We start from the raw sequence: 15162 nt of genomic DNA, 5'->3' as shown, positions 1-15162 counted from the left end.
AGTGTAATAGTCATGATGACTGTTGGGGGTGCAATAGTCATGATGAAGATGTTGGGAGTGTAATAGTAATGATGACTGTGTTGGGAGTGTAATAGACATGACGACTATCTTGGGAGTGTAATAGTCATAACGACTATCTTGGGAGTGTAATAGTCATGATGACTGTGTTGCGAGTGTAATAGTCAAGATGAAGATGTTGGGAGAGTAACAGTCATGACGACTATGTTGGGAGTGCAATAGTCATGATGACTATGTTGGGAATGTAATAGTCAGGATGACTTTTTTGGGAGTGTAATAGTCATGACGACTATGTTGGGAGTGCAAGTCATGATGACTATGTTGGGAGTGTAATAGTTATGATGACTATGTTGGGTGTGTAATAGTCACGATGACTATGTTGGAAGTGTAATAGTCAAGATGAAGTTGTTGGGAGAGTAATAGTCATGATGACGATGTTCGGAGTATAATAGTCATAATGACTATGTTGGGGCGTAATAGTCATGATGACGATGTAGGAAGTGTAATAGTCATGATGACTATGTTGGGAATGTAATAGTTATGATGACGATGTTGGGAATGTAATAGTCATGATGACGATGTTGGGAGTGTAATAGTAATGATGACTATGTTGGGAATGTAATAGTCATGAAGAGTATGTTGGGAGTGTAATAGTTATGAAGACTATGTTGGGAGAGTAATAGTCATGATGATTATGTTGGGAGCGTAATAGTCATGATGATTATGTTGGGAGTGTTAAAGTCATGATGACGATGTTGGGGGTGTAATAGTCATGATGACGATGTTGGGTGTGCAATAGTCTTTATGACGATGTTGGGAGTGTAATAGTCATGATGACTATGTTGGGAGTGTACTAGTTAGGATGACTGTGTTGGGAGAGTAATAGTCATGATGACTGTGTTGGGAGTTTAATGGTCACGATGAATATGTTGGGAGAGTAATAGTCATGATGACGATGTTCGGAGAGTAGTAGTCATGATGACTATGTTGGGAGTGTTATAGTCATGATGACGATGTTGGGAGTGTAATAGTAATGATGACTATGTTGGGGGTGTAATAGTCATGACGACTATGATGGGAGTGTTATAGTCATGATGACTATGTTAGAAGTGTAATAGTCATGTCGACTATGTTGGGAGTGCAATAGTCATGATGTTGATGTTGGGATTGTAATAGTCATGATGACAATGTTGGGAGTGTAAAAGTAATGATGACTATGTTGGGAGTGTAGAAGTAATGATGACTATGTTGGGAGTGTAAAAGTAATGATGACTATGTTGGAAGTGTAATAGTCACGATGATTATGTTGGGAGAGTAATAGTCACGATAAAAATGTTGGGAGAGTAATAGTCATGGTGACTATGTTGGGAGTGTAATAGTAATGATGACTGTGTTGGGGTGTAATAGTCATGATGACGATGTTGGGAGTGCAATATTCATGATGACTATGATGGGAGTGTAATAGTCATGTTGACTATGTTGAGGGTGTAATAGTCATGATGTCTATGTTGGGAGTGTAATAGTCAAGAAGAAGATGTTTGGAGAGTAATAGGCATGATGACTATATTAGGAATGTTATAGTCATGATGACGATGTTGGGAATGTAATAGTAATGATACTATGTTGGGGTTGTAATAGTCATGATGATGATGTTGGGAGTGTAATATTCACGATGACTATTTTGAGAGTGTAATTGTCGTGATGACTTTGTTGGGGGTGTAATAGTCATCTTGACTATGATGGAAGTGTAATAGTCATGATGACTATGTTGGGAGTGTAATAGTCATGATGACTATGTTAGGAGTGTAAAAGTCATGACAACGATGTTGGGAGTATAATAGTCATGATAACTATGTTGGGGGAGTAATAGTCATAAGTGCTATGTTGGGAATGTAATAGTCAGGATGATTATGTTGGGAGTGCAATAGTCATGATGATGATGTTGGGAGTGTAATAGTCATGACGACTATTTTGGGAGTGCAATAGTCATGATGATGATGTTGGGAGTGCAATAGTCTTGATGACGATGTTGGGAGTGTTATAGTCATCATGACGATGTTGGGAGTGTTATAGTCATCATGACGATGTTGGGAGTGTAGTAGTCATGATGACTATGTCGGGAGTGTTACAGTCATGATGACTATTGTTATGATCTCAGCCTGCAGGAGAAACGAGTCTCCCTTCTTGAGAGTTATTCAGCAAGCCTGACCTAACTAGAAGGTCTAGCAAGTATTGAGGTGATAACGCATATGTAAAATAGTTGGTTGGATATGTGTAACAGTTTGAGATTATGGGCAATGCAGAAGAAAATAGATAAATGACGGGCTAGGAGATGTGGACATTTTGCTGGAGGCGTGAGGCTCGCTTCTGGAGGACCTTGACCTCACTTGAGTGCCAGACATCGCAGGGGGAAGCCGCGCTCCGTTGAGCTCCCGTCAGAAGGGAACCCCTAGTGATATATCTCTAAGAGAAGAGAAGTGTGCAGACGTACCAGCTGTGGAATAGAGCTGGGGACGTGTGGTCTCAAGTCGTGGACGATAATTAGTGAATATTAAGCCGCCCGGAGGCATTATTGTGGGCCGTGGAGCGCCCTGACCAAACCTCGTCAGAGGAAGAAGCGCCCTCGACCAGACGTTCTGTGGTAAGCACGATATACGCCAGTTCATAGTGATTGCATTGTAGTTGGTCGTGTGCCCAGCGACAGTAGCGATGTTTATTTATAGGTTAGACATGTTTTAATAAGGCAGAAGGCCTGAAATAGGAGAGTGAAGAGGGAGGAGCACGGAGCGACGTCCGTCCTCTCTGAGCTCTGGCGGACGACTGAGGGAGCCTGGCTCCGGATGGAGGAAGACCCTCCCAGCGAGTGAGGACGCCGCCGCCAGGCGAGGTGGAGTATGGACCCGCCCAAAACGGGGGAGTCCACTCTCACTGTATGTAGAGAACAGATAGAGGTTTGAGGCAAGCATATTGTGTGGTTATTTTTGTTTATGTGTTAATGGGGAACATTTTATTGGAACGTCGATGGGTTGCAGGTTTGTCTTTGGGGAAGAAGTTGCTGAGAACTTCGAAGCCAGCAGATGATGTAGCTGATGAGACTCCAAGGTAGTGGAGCAGAGGACCTCGAGCTGTGAGGAGAAGCAGCAGTGAAGAGGAGTGTCACGTGCTTCTGTAGAGGTGGTGTAGCAGCCAAGAGAGCTGTGGAAGAACCTAACAGAAGGGTGAAGCACCGTAGTTACACAAGGAAACTTCATGATAGCAGCCGGGAGGAGCTGCAGAGGATCCTGGTAGTGAAGCCCGGAAGAACCTAAGGATATTAGGGTTGTGAACTTCCAGAGGTGGAAGGGGAAGTTCTGGTGGATTACTAGTAGGGAGTTGATAGTGTTTGGTTGTCATTAGCGTGCAAGACGCAGTGAGAGGTGAGTGACTGTTGGCATTCTTATGTCAAGGAATTTTTTTATACTGAAGTATCAATGAACATTTATACTGGTATATGTTATTGCATTCAAATGCTGATTTTCTATATATACATTATCTTGCTGATAGTGCAACAGTGTATGTAGGCTTGACCAACTTGAGGAGGTTAATGGTATCAGGTGGCGAACCAGGAGATAGGATACCCCTTGATAAGCTGATAATAGAGTTCTGATGGTGTTGGAGTGCAACCTGATTGTGATATTATAGAGTATAGGATTCATTATTATTATATGTGTGTATGTATCGTATATGTGCCTTGTCAAGTAAATGTGTCACAATTTGCTGGTGTTTGCCCTTGTCCTAGTGAGGCTTCCCAGGAGGTAGTAAAGAAGGAGAGAGAAAGAACCAAGAACCACTGCTGTGGACAGGGTAGAAGGTAATATTAATAAGTCAAAGGGGGATCGAGGAGATCATATCACCTAAGGAGAGAGTGGGGAGTCACAGCGGCTCGAGTGGGTGTGTGCACGTGACAACGAGGCTAAGTGTTGGAGCCGCATCCCCTAAGCGTGTGACGTTGAGCCCCTCTCCAAGAGCCAGAAGCGCCAAGGGCGATCTCCTAGTATAAGCACTCTGCCGAGTTGTGGGTTGGGTTGTCCATAGAGAAGGATCGACGACGACAACACCAACCAACCCACGAGTCTATAAAAAATTGGGGGCCTGTCCGGGAGAGTGAACTGACACACCCACACCCTGTCCAAGAGTGGATTTGTACACCCTTGCTGAAATAAACTGTGTGACCGCAGGTGTATATTCTCTCTTGGGAAGACTCACAGGACAAAGATGGATAAGGTGCAAGCATTTGTGGAGTCAGGCAAGCCTGAGGACTTGGAAGGTTGCACGAGGGATCAATTGAAACAAATAGCAGAAAAATGTGGCATCAGGTTGAAAGCATCTAAAGTAGCTGGGATGAAGGATGAGATCCTGAGGCAGTCAAGAGCCAAAAGTGAAGCGGCAGAACAAGGAGCCCAGAAAGGAGCTGAAAGTGGAAAGGAGGATGATGGGCAGGATGACGTGAGATCCCAGGGATCAAGTAGGAGCAGCAGGAGTAGCCGCAGTAGCAGGAGTAGCCGAAATAGGAGCTTGGAGAGATTCCAGTTAGAGCTCCAGATGCAGCAACAACGAGAGGACAAGGAGAGACAGTTCCAGCTGGAAAAGATGAAATTGGAACTCCAGATGAAAAATGAAGCCGAGAAAACCAAACTGGAAGTAGAAAAAGAGAAAACCAGAATAAGAGAACTGGAGTTGGAACAAGAGAAAGAAAAAGAGAAAGCAAGACTAGAGGTCGAAAAAGAAAAAGCCCAGGTCGAAAAAGAAAAAGAGAGAACAAAACAAATGCAGATAGAAGCGAATAGAACCTTGGCTGAACAAAGGATTGAACATGGGTTGCCAGAGAGCACCACCCAGGTATCACACCCACCAGATGTTAGGGTTAGGGAGAAGGACATTCCCTTGTTTGTTCCCGAAGAGGCAGAGAGCTTCTTCGAGCATTTTGAGAAAGTAGCCAGCATCAAGGAGTGGCCACAGGAGGAATGGGCCCAGCTGGTCCAGTTAAGATTGACCGGTGCAGCCAGGGAGGCGTACACCCAATTGTCACTGGAAGAGTGCCAGGATTACGCCACAGTAAAGAGCAGCATATTGCGCTCGTTTCAGTTAACCTCAGAGGCTTATAGGAAGCGCTTCAGAGAAATGATCAAAGTTGGAGCATGTACGTTTGCTGAGACAGCAAGAGATCTGGAAAGACGATTCCAGAAGTGGATTGAGGCTGCTGGAGTTGGATCTTATGCTGACCTGAAGCAACTGATGGTCATGGAGAAGTTCTTGGAGATGATGCATCCCGAAACAAAGTTCAAGATCCAAGAAGCAGGGATAAAGGAGGTGAAAGATGCCGCAGATAGGGCGGATATGATTACTGAAGCGTACAAGAGCTTAAGGGAGAACAGAGTGAGAAGCGAGGCGAGACGCAGCAATAGCAGACCCAGTGGAGTCTGGGGAGGAAGAAGTTTTGGGGGGCAGACAAGCAGACCAGCTAGTTTTAAGCCCCAGGAAGGAAAGTTGCTGAGTCCGCCTGCTGGAGGTAAGCAGGAAAATAAAAGTGTGCAGAGGAGACAAGAGTCCAATGAAGCTCCACAGAGTATGAGTAGTACATCTGGCCCGAGGAACTCCAATACGAGTGGGCAGAGTCAGAGCTACTCGGGGGCGTATAGGAGAGATTTCTCCCAAATGAGATGCTACAAGTGCAACAGATCAGGTCACATGATGCGAGATTGTCGGCAGGGCAAGAGAGTCGTGACCCTGACGACATGTGATCCCCGGAAGAAGTACATTGATGTACAACAAGACAAACCACAGAAGGTAGATTTGATGAACGAGCGGTATAGGCCGTTCATTAGTAAAGGTTGGGTCGGCATAGAAGGTCAACCCGAGGTGGAGGTTAGTATCCTCAGGGATACTGGAGCCAATCAGAGCTTGATTCTGAGAGGCCTAATAAAAAATGATCGACTGTTAGCTGGCAGTAGGAGGATAAAGGTTCATGGGTTGTTGTCTAAGAGTGACATGCCCGTATGTGCTGTCCAGTTGAAGTCAGATTATTTGTCGGCGGAGGTGATGTTGGGAGTGTGCCCCAACATACCTGTTCCAGGAGTCCAAGTGATCCTGGGGAACGACTTGTGTGGGTCCAAGGTGCTGCCAGAGCTGATAGTAAAAGCTGTGCCGGAGGTGAACCAGAAGAACCGCGGTACAAGTGGAACGCCGGACAAGACAGATCTAGCCAGCATCCTTGAAGATGAGGCAGAGGACAGTCAAGTCATCGTATACCCGGCCTGTGTAGTGACAGAGTCGGACGTAGCCGCCGAGGAAGACATTGGAGATGATATGGCAGTGTCGACTCCACCAAGGGAGGAGGTCAACATGGACATGTCTGGGCTGTTCGACGAAGATCGAGCTCAGAAGAATGAGGATTCGAGGAGACAGGAAGTGAAAATGACCCTACCTGAAAAGTTCAGCGTGAACCGAGCGGACCTGATTAGGGCTCAGAAAGAGGAGTTTATAGATCTAATCAGGGAGGCAAAAGGGGGAAATTCATGTCCGGAGTCCCCCGTGTATTACTACTTGGACGATGATGTACTAATGAGGAAATGGCGACCGGACAAAGCCGGCGCAGATAAGGTATGGTTGGAGAAGCACCAAGTGTTAGTGCCGAAGGAGTTTAGGGCGGCTGTGTTAGAACTAGCCCACTCCGTAGATATGGCAGGGCACTTGGGGGTGAAGAAGACCTTAAATAAGGTGCAGGAGCACTTCTACTGGCCGAACGTATGGAAGGAGGTAAAGAAATATTGTAGGACATGTTTGGCGTGCCAACGTGCAGGTAAGCCGGCTCCGGCTATACCAAAGGCACCCTTAAAGCCCATACCGGCATTTGGCGAGCCTTTTGAGAGAGTCTTGATAGACTGTGTAGGTCCGTTGCCGAGGACCAGAAAAGGCCACGAGTACTTACTGACCATAATGTGCACGGCCACCCGTTTCCCTGAAGCAATCCCTCTGAGAAGAGTGACGTCGAGAGCCGTTCTGGATAGACTACAGAACTACATTGCGTGGGTAGGAATGCCCAAGGTTATCCAGACGGACCAGGGGAGTGTCTTCCAGTCGAAGTTGTTTAGGGAAACTGTGAAAGGATGGAGAGTAGAGCAAGTGCGCTCGTCACCGTATCACCCTCAGTCGCAGGGAGCATTGGAGCGTTTCCATGGAACGCTAAAGAGCTTGTTGAGGATATACTGCGCTGAGGAAGGGAGTAGTTGGGACGAGGCATTACCATCCGTGTTGTTCGCCATCAGGGATGCGGTAGTAGAATCACTCGGATTCACCCCATTTCAACTGGTGTACGGACACTCCGTGAGGAGCCCAGTGGGCGCGCTGAAGGAGCAGCTCACCGTGGATAGGCATAAGGTGGATGTGGGAAAATATGTGAAGACTTTTAGAGAGCGACTCTCTAGGGCCAGAGATTTGGCCAAGGAAAATTTGAGGACATCCCAGGCAGAGATGGTAAGGTACCACGACAGGAAGGCGAAGGGCAGGAAATTTCAAGAAGGAGATCAGGTGTTAGTCTTGCTACCGGTAAAAGGAAGTATATACGAGTCGAGATTTTGTGGACCATATACCATCCAGAAGGCATTAGGGGATGTGAATTATGTAATCCACATGCCAGATCGTCCGAGGAAGTCACAGGTTTGCCACGTGAACATGATAAAGAGGTACTACGACAGAGATAAGCCTCTAGGCGATGAAGAACCGATGGAAACCCCATTGCAGGCGACGGTGCTGTGTGGAGGAGACGGCAAAGGAATAGAAGAGGAGAACTGTAAGTTAGAGAGGGCCGATGGCGCGAAGATATCAAATACAGAAAGCCTGGCCAAGATAGGTGAGCGTCTGGGTCATTTGGAGGATGACCAACGCCAGGAGCTAGTGGAGATCCTACGGAGGAATAAGTCGTTATTCACGGACGTGCCTAGAAGACACCGCGGAACGGTGCACGAAGTGAATGTGGGGAGTGCTGAGCCCATCAAGCAGCACCCTTACAGAGTAAACCCGGAGAAAGCAGCGGCAATGAGAGCAGAAGTAAAGTATCTGCTAGATAACGACTTGGCAGAGGTTAGCGACAGTGACTGGAGTTCGCCGTGCCTCCTCGTGAAGAAGAGTGACGGCACGTACCGGTTCTGTACCGATTATAGGAAAGTGAATGCACTCACGGTCGCTGACTCGTTTCCGATACCGCGCATTGACGATTGCATAGATCGGATTGGGAGTGCACGGTATGTCTCGAAGATAGACCTGTTGAAGGGATACTACCAGATTCCCCTGTCTGAGGAGGCCAAGAGGATCTCAGCGTTCGTGACTCCCGACGGCTTGTACCAATATAAAGTGGTGCCGTTCGGAATGAAGAATAGTGGTAGTTGTTTTCAACGAGTAATGAATCAGGTATTACAAGGCGCGACCGGATGTGCAGTGTACATCGATGATATTGTGGTGTTCGCTGATTCCTGGAAGGATCACGTGGATCGACTTTTAGATTTGTTCGATCGTTTGGAGAAGGCTAACATGACGATCAACTTGGCAAAAAGCGAGTTCGGGAGAGCCCGCCTGGAGTACCTTGGATATATAGTAGGGCAAGGCGAGGTTGCTCCGGTAAGAACAAAGGTGGAGGCCATTGACAACTTCCCGGTGCCCAGGAGTAAGAAAGAATTGTTGAGATACCTCGGTATGATTGGGTATTACCGGAAGTTCTGTGAAAATTTCTCCACCATAGCCGCTCCTATGACGAGTTTGCTATCAAAGAGCAAGAAGTGGGAGTGGAATGGAACAGCACAAGAAGCGTTTGAGAAGACCAAAAGACTGTTGACTGGGGCACCTGTACTAGTGTCGCCAGATTTTGAAGCGCCATTTACGTTATTTGTAGATGCCAGTGATATAGGGGCCGGAGCTGTACTGACGCAGCAGAATGATGGAATTTACCGCCCCGTGTCCTTCTTCTCGAAGAAGTTCGTTAAGCACCAGAGGTCGTACAGTACAGTCGAGAAAGAGACTTTGGCCCTGGTGATGGCATTGAAACATTTTGAAGTGTATGTGAGTGGGGGAGGACACCCAGTAACGGTGTATACAGACCATAATCCCCTAGTTTTCCTGAAGAAAATGAAGCATGCAAACCAGAGATTAACCAGATGGTTTTTATCGCTCCAAGAGTATGACCTGGTGATAACGCACATAAGAGGGCGAGACAATGTAGTGGCTGATGCGTTATCTCGAGCCTAGCCACTAGAATAACTCTCAAAAATAAGGGGAGGGGAGTGTTATGATCTCAGCCTGCAGGAGAAACGAGTCTCCCTTCTTGAGAGTTATTCAGCAAGCCTGACCTAACTAGAAGGTCTAGCAAGTATTGAGGTGATAACGCATATGTAAAATAGTTGGTTGGATATGTGTAACAGTTTGAGATTATGGGCAATGCAGAAGAAAATAGATAAATGACGGGCTAGGAGATGTGGACATTTTGCTGGAGGCGTGAGGCTCGCTTCTGGAGGACCTTGACCTCACTTGAGTGCCAGACATCGCAGGGGGAAGCCGCGCTCCGTTGAGCTCCCGTCAGAAGGGAACCCCTAGTGATATATCTCTAAGAGAAGAGAAGTGTGCAGACGTACCAGCTGTGGAATAGAGCTGGGGACGTGTGGTCTCAAGTCGTGGACGATAATTAGTGAATATTAAGCCGCCCGGAGGCATTATTGTGGGCCGTGGAGCGCCCTGACCAAACCTCGTCAGAGGAAGAAGCGCCCTCGACCAGACGTTCTGTGGTAAGCACGATATACGCCAGTTCATAGTGATTGCATTGTAGTTGGTCGTGTGCCCAGCGACAGTAGCAATGTTTATTTATAGGTTAGACATGTTTTAATAAGGCAGAAGGCCTGAAATAGGAGAGTGAAGAGGGAGGAGCACGGAGCGACGTCCGTCCTCTCTGAGCTCTGGCGGACGACTGAGGGAGCCTGGCTCCGGATGGAGGAAGACCCTCCCAGCGAGTGAGGACGCCGCCGCCAGGCGAGGTGGAGTATGGACCCGCCCAAAACGGGGGAGTCCACTCTCACTGTATGTAGAGAACAGATAGAGGTTTGAGGCAAGCATATTGTGTGGTTATTTTTGTTTATGTGTTAATGGGGAACATTTTATTGGAACGTCGATGGGTTGCAGGTTTGTCTTTGGGGAAGAAGTTGCTGAGAACTTCGAAGCCAGCAGATGATGTAGCTGATGAGACTCCAAGGTAGTGGAGCAGAGGACCTCGAGCTGTGAGGAGAAGCAGCAGTGAAGAGGAGTGTCACGTGCTTCTGTAGAGGTGGTGTAGCAGCCAAGAGAGCTGTGGAAGAACCTAACAGAAGGGTGAAGCACCGTAGTTACACAAGGAAACTTCATGATAGCAGCCGGGAGGAGCTGCAGAGGATCCTGGTAGTGAAGCCCGGAAGAACCTAAGGATATTAGGGTTGTGAACTTCCAGAGGTGGAAGGGGAAGTTCTGGTGGATTACTAGTAGGGAGTTGATAGTGTTTGGTTGTCATTAGCGTGCAAGACGCAGTGAGAGGTGAGTGACTGTTGGCATTCTTATGTCAAGGAATTTTTTTATACTGAAGTATCAATGAACATTTATACTGGTATATGTTATTGCATTCAAATGCTGATTTTCTATATATACATTATCTTGCTGATAGTGCAACAGTGTATGTAGGCTTGACCAACTTGAGGAGGTTAATGGTATCAGGTGGCGAACCAGGAGATAGGATACCCCTTGATAAGCTGATAATAGAGTTCTGATGGTGTTGGAGTGCAACCTGATTGTGATATTATAGAGTATAGGATTCATTATTATTATATGTGTGTATGTATCGTATATGTGCCTTGTCAAGTAAATGTGTCACAATTTGCTGGTGTTTGCCCTTGTCCTAGTGAGGCTTCCCAGGAGGTAGTAAAGAAGGAGAGAGAAAGAACCAAGAACCACTGCTGTGGACAGGGTAGAAGGTAATATTAATAAGTCAAAGGGGGATCGAGGAGATCATATCACCTAAGGAGAGAGTGGGGAGTCACAGCGGCTCGAGTGGGTGTGTGCACGTGACAACGAGGCTAAGTGTTGGAGCCGCATCCCCTAAGCGTGTGACGTTGAGCCCCTCTCCAAGAGCCAGAAGCGCCAAGGGTGATCTCCTAGTATAAGCACTCTGCCGAGTTGTGGGTTGGGTTGTCCATAGAGAAGGATCGACGACGACAACACCAACCAACCCACGAGTCTATAAAACTATGTTGGGAGTGTAATAGTTATGATAACGATGTTGGGAGTGTAATAGTCATCATGACTATGTTGGGAGTGTAATAGTCATCATGACTATATTAGGTGTGTAATAGTCATGATGACTATGTTGGGAGTGTAATAGTCATGACGACGATGTTGGGAGTATAACAGTCATGATGATTAATTTGTGAATGTTATAGTCACGATGACTATGTTGGGAGTGTAATAGTCATAATATCTCTGTTGGGAGTGTAATAGTCATAATTACTATGTTGGAAGTTTAATAGTCATGACGACTATAGTCGTCATGACTATTAAATAGTCATGATTCCACTATAACGGAATAATGGACAATCTCAAAATTATACAATGGAATATTCAAGGATTCAAAAACAAAGCCGAAACACTCAGAGCAGTGCTTCTCAAGGACAGCATTGATATTATTCTACTTCAAGAAACACTCACTAGGACTGAAAGAAATATCAATATCCCAGGATATCAAGGTTTCCACTGCCCTATGGCACAAGGTGGCACCAAAGACATTTCAATTCTATTAAGAAATCATATCAATGCTACGGCAATCACAGACCTGCCCAACTGTGGCGAGAATGACGAAATTATGGGTGTTAATCTCACTATGAGGAACTCAATGCTGTCCATCTTCAACGTATACAAGAACCATGGAGAACACGACATGGATCTCTCAGCAATCTTTGAAATAGCAGTCACTACACCTACTATCATCTCTGGCGACTTCAACGCACATAGTTAATTACTACTTGATTCACAAAGAACCGACGCCAGCGGAAGACATATTGAACACCTTTTGGATGAAGTGCCGGAAATCAATCTGCTTAATTCGACGGAACCAACCCACACTGGTGGGGCAAAGTTGGATCTCACGTTTGTTTCCACTAGTGTTTATGAGTTGTGTCATTGGTCAGTTGATCATGTTCTGACCAGTAACCACTTTGCTACAAGAACAGTTATTAATATAGCACTACCTCCTAGATCTCCAGCTCCCGAGCCCGGATGGGACTTTATCAAAGCAGATTGGACGAAGTTTTCAGGAAGCTCTCGAAACTTTGCATCAAAACTACACTGCTCCTGACAACACTGAAGAAATGGGGAAAAATAGTAAATACAATACATAGAGCAGCAAATCACGCCATCCCCAAGAGGAAAACAATTACTCAACAACATAAGGACCATTGGTATTACTGTGATAGGATCAAAAAGCTAAATAACAGACTAAATCGTGCACGAAAGAATTTCAGAAGAGATAGAACCTAAGCTAATCTAGGACTTCTCAGAGCTGTCCGAGATCATGTGCACAAAGAAACAGCAAAAATCAGAGAAGAAAAATTGCTCGAGTGGTGTGCCAAACTAAATCAGCATACATCCTTGGGCGACATCTGGAGGCAGATCAACAAGGCCAAAGGAAAATCGCCTCCTGCTCCGCCTCACCATGTTCATCCAGAGCAAGAAGCAGAAAGGTTAGCAAATCTATTTGCTTCAAGAGCCAGTTCCACTCAACTTCCTCAAGCAACTCTGACTCACCAACAAAGAACTCAAGCAGCAAGATGGAAAAAATAGATGATGCTTTAACCTTACCTGACGAACTAGACCAACCTTTAAATCTTAAAGAACTCAGAAGTGCTACAAAGAAAATAAAAAATACAGTTCCAGGCGAAGACAAAATCACTTACAACATGCTAACCAAGCTAGGAGAAAAGGGTGATGAAGCCTTCTTGAATCTCATCAACAGAGTATGGGTGACAAGAACTCGACCACTCTCTTTGAACAGTGCAATTATAGTTCCCATTCCAAAACCTAAAGACCCAGGAAATCCAAGACCCATCATTTACAAGCTGTCTTGCCAAAACTGCAGAAAGAATGGCGCTTAATCGAATTGAATGGAGAGCCAATCCACTACACCAAAATATGTTTGCTTACAGAAAAGGTAATGGAACCACAGAATGCCTTATCTCCCTCCTGGATCAAATCAACAACAAACCTGGAATCCTTATTTTTCTAGACCTTGAAAAAGCCTTCGAGTTAGCCAGTGCTCCAGCTACACTGTGCTGCCTTGTGAATAAAGAAATCAAAGGACACGCTTTTGCCTTTGCCAAAGGAAGCTTGCTTAACCGAGAAGCTAAAGTCAAATTCCAAGGAAAAACATCGACTTCAAAGAGGCTGGAAAATGAAACTCTGCAGTCTACTAAGCTAGTATTCAGTGATAGGGAGCCGGTCAGCCGAGCGGAGAGCACGCTGGGCTTGTGATCCTGTGGTCCTGGGTTCGATCCCAGGCGCCGGCGAGAAACAATGGGCAGAGTTTCTTTCACCCTATTACCTAGCAGTAAAATAGGTACCTGGGTGTCAGGGGCTGCTTCCTGGGGGTGGAGGCCTGGTCGAGGACCGGGCGGCGGGGACACTAAAAAGCCCCGAAATCATGTCAAGATAACCTCAAGAAGCCCCTTCCTCTTCAACTGTCTCATGGAGCAATTCATGAAGTTCAAGCTACCAAAAGCCAAACTTCTTAACTATGCAGACGACTTTGTGGTCATCATCAATGGCAAAGGCGCAAGGAACCATGCACAAAAATGCCTAGATATTTTCAGCAGGGAAGCGGAACGCATAGCAGTGAAATTAAACAACAATAAAACAAAAGTTAAGGCCGTTAAAATGAGAACTCAAGACATCAGACTTGCAATATAAGGCCATGAAATTGAGTTGGTTACCTCTTTTCAATACCTAGGAGTCATAATAGACAGCCAGTTGAAATTCACTCAAGAAATTGAATATCTTCGGCAACGCTGTAAAGCCAGAATCTCAGCTTTGCGCTCCCTGACCAGTCTTAGAGAGGATGCATCTCTACCAGTACTCAAAATGTACTACGTTCAAGCAGTCATGTCACTCATTGACTATGCTGCCCCTGCTCATACATCCCTCAGTGATAACCAATGGAAGAAAGTGGAAGTGTCTCAAAATGATGCTCTGAGAACAATGCTGGGAGCACCTCTATGGACGCGTAGAGAGAACCTTAGAATGGAAACAAATTTACCAGCATTAGAAAACAGGATGAAACAAAGGATAGCCACCATAATAGGAAAACTTACTGGAACAACCGCCAGGCTGTCAATCAAAGACAGCATACAGAGATCCTTTCAGGAAAACCTACAGTATAGAACAAGCTCATGGATGGATAATGTGGTCAAGATTTTAGAGAAAATGGACCTGAAATGGACCATTAAAAACAAAGGGGAAGATAGACCATATCAACACTTTCGACAGCCTCCTCCATGGGAAGAATCGAATCTAAAGATAATCATTGAAGGATTACCAGTTAAAAATTCAGCATGTGACCCGCAGAGGCTCAAGGAAGTCATAGAACAACAAATGGAAACCATCTGAAGACCTACAACGACTCACATCTTCACAGACAGATCAGTTGATCAAGAAAGAGATTCTGCTGGAGCAGCAGTTTACACTAATAACCATGAAGCTTACTGAAGCATGAATAGTGGGTGCTCAACATTGCAAACAGAATTATATGCCCTGAAGGAGGCAATAAACTATACAATTGAGAAAAATTTACATGATGTCATCATTCAGTCAGTCAGGTACTGTCACAGTGAGAGCTCAGTCAGTCAGGTGCTGTCACAGTGAGAGGTTGTGTTAGCTGGAGCTCTGGAGTAACATTATTATTGCAATAATGGAAGGATTAGTAAATGATTTGGTGAGTTTGGTTGGAGCTCTGAGAGCAGAGATGGATTCCCTGCGGGAGGAGGTACGACGGCTGAGACTTCAAGAGGAAACGAAGGAGGAGACCAGTGTTGACGAGACCTCATCGTGGAGAGT

General features: G+C 45.7%; 1 long non-coding RNA gene across 1 annotated transcript; it reads left to right on the top strand.

Annotated features, from left to right (window-relative positions):
* The first annotated feature begins 2200 nt into the window (after positions 1–2200).
* Positions 2201–10941, top strand: LOC138354742 (uncharacterized). The gene is made up of 2 exons (XR_011223680.1): positions 2201–3434; positions 10219–10941. It is a non-coding gene; the product is annotated as an uncharacterized lncRNA (long non-coding RNA).
* The last annotated feature ends 4221 nt before the right edge of the window (positions 10942–15162 follow it).

The sequence above is a fragment of the Procambarus clarkii genome, chromosome 64 (genome assembly GCF_040958095.1).
Source record: "Procambarus clarkii isolate CNS0578487 chromosome 64, FALCON_Pclarkii_2.0, whole genome shotgun sequence".
Classification (NCBI taxonomy): Eukaryota; Metazoa; Arthropoda; class Malacostraca; order Decapoda; family Cambaridae; genus Procambarus; species Procambarus clarkii.
Note: the sequence above shows the minus strand (reverse complement) of the source record. Positions and strands in the feature narration are given on the sequence as shown.